Source organism: Oratosquilla oratoria, chromosome 13, assembly GCF_046742065.1.
Source record: "Oratosquilla oratoria isolate Oo_2021 chromosome 13, ASM4674206v1, whole genome shotgun sequence".
Lineage (NCBI taxonomy): Eukaryota > Metazoa > Arthropoda > Malacostraca > Stomatopoda > Squillidae > Oratosquilla > Oratosquilla oratoria.
The window spans coordinates 17,754,038-17,756,537 of NC_134789.1; positions in this window are offsets into that span (position 1 = coordinate 17,754,038).

The window sequence follows — 2,500 nt, forward strand, 5'->3', positions numbered from 1 at the left end:
CGTGGTGGAGATAGAGGAATGCCAAAGGACGGGAACGGAGTTGAAAAGTAGGTGGGAGGGAGGTTCTTCTACGTAGAGGAAAAAGAATCATACACCAATCTCTTCTCAGAAGAAATGAAAAGTAAAGATCAAGTTTTACAGAAAAAGAAAAAAAAATGAGAGAGAAGAAGGAGGTCATGGAAATGGAGCAAAGGTTTCTGAATTCGAAAATTGTGGTTTCTGAAAAAAAAAAAACGGACTCAAAATACTTATCTTTGTGTTTTCTCCTTTCAGAAATTCAGAGGATGCAGAAAAGGGCGAAGGAAGACGCAGGATGTGGTGAAATATTTCTTAAATGAAACATCACTTAAGTACATACAAATCACAAAGGACATAACCTTGTTCAGTGTTTGTTAATAGCAATGTAATGTAATTCAGTTAGAAGATACAGAGAGAGAAACGCCACCGTATCGTACTCCTTTGACCCTTCTCTAATTTGGGTTCATGGACCCCTTGATGATGGTGATAGTGGGGGTGAGGGTCCTTGGAAGGAAGGGGGGGGGGGAGGGAAGGGCTAGGGGAGGGCACATTTTCTAAAGTGGGACCCCAAGCCAAAAACTAGTGGTATTTAATAGATACCCAGTAATTATATCCATTGTTGAGGTCATCTGCAAGAGTTTAAGAAACAGAATTACATAAGTGATTATATCCATTGTTAAAGCCATCTCCAAGAGCTTAAGAAACAGAATTACATAAGTATGGGGTGTAATAGGTTGATATGGATCCACGGGTCCTTTTGTAGGGCCAGTCTTACCTGTTAACTCGACCGTACCTTCCCTCATTACTCTCCCTAAACTCATTATTCTCCTCTCCTCACCCACCTGCTGTGTCCAGACGTAATTTTTTTTATATAATTCTTGAAACGAAATACGTAGAAAAAGTGTCAAAGACCGATCAAACAAGACATCTTTATTCCGAAAACGTTTTCACAATATCCTCAGTCGGAAGGTGGAAGGACACAATCGGGTTTTTGTATTCCATATACAAGGTAGACGGGGGAGATTTCAATGCCGAAATGCAATCAAGTAGTGATCTCATCTTTTCGAGCCCCAAGCCTCAACATAGATCGAACATCGTTATCTCGATAAACACTTCGTGGAGATCGCCTCTTGTCCCTTTACTTTGGTTGCCGCAAAGCAATTATTTGCGGCTGCATGGGACCTGTTCCCATAGCAAAGGGTAAGAGCATATTGCAATTAAGCCGTGTCTGTATATACGCATATACATACACCACACACACACACACACACACACACACACACACACACACACACACACACACACACACACACACACACACACACACACACACACACACACACACACACACACACACACACACACACACACACACACACACACACACACACACACACACACACACACACACACACACACACACATACACATTCATGCATACGCTCATACATAAACATATTTATCCACAGGTAAACACGTGGACAGACACAAAATGCACACACACACACACACATACACACACACGCACACACACGCACACACACACACACACACACACACACACACACACACACACACACACACACACACACACACACACACACACACACACACACACACATTCATGCATACGCTCATACATAAGCATATTTATCCACAGGCAAACACGTGAAGAGATACATAAAATGCATGCACTCATAGATACACACACACACACACACAAACACACACACACACACACACACACACACACACACACACACACACACACACACACACACACACACACACACACGTACACACACACACACACGTTCACACACACATGCGTACACACACACACACACACACACACACACACACACACACACACACACACACACACACACACACACACACACACACACACACACGTACACACACGTACACACACACATTTGCATGAAGTGGATGACATGGGCTTTCCATTACCTGGAGCCCTGGGCTGCAATTTCCATACGCAAGTTGACAACAAAATGTGTGCAACTGATGTTGACGTGCAATTAGGCGCGCGGGACACAAACAGAACGATAAAGTCTTCTTTGCGTGATACCCCAATGATCCCTCGCTCAGGTGTTGGCCTCGACATAAATGCATTAGACTTATGGAGCTCCGTTGCAAAAGGGCTCTCGTTGTTTATGTGCCGTGTCAGTGTTTCCTGCGATGTGCGGAGGTTGTCTAAAATTGTACAGTTGTCTCCACTTAGGAACGTTTCACTGGGTAATGTCTTTTGTGTTGAGGAAGGCGTAGGGTTTCTGGATCGTATGTTTGCGATGCCAACGGGCCCTTTATAGCCAAATAAATTTAATCGTATCTTAGATTTACGTCGTGCAGAATTTAGCATACTTTAGCTTCGCGAAAAGTGGCAACCACTGGTATATTTATATTTGAGGCCAATTGTAGCTATAAATATAGACCCAAGATGAGTAACACGGACAATATA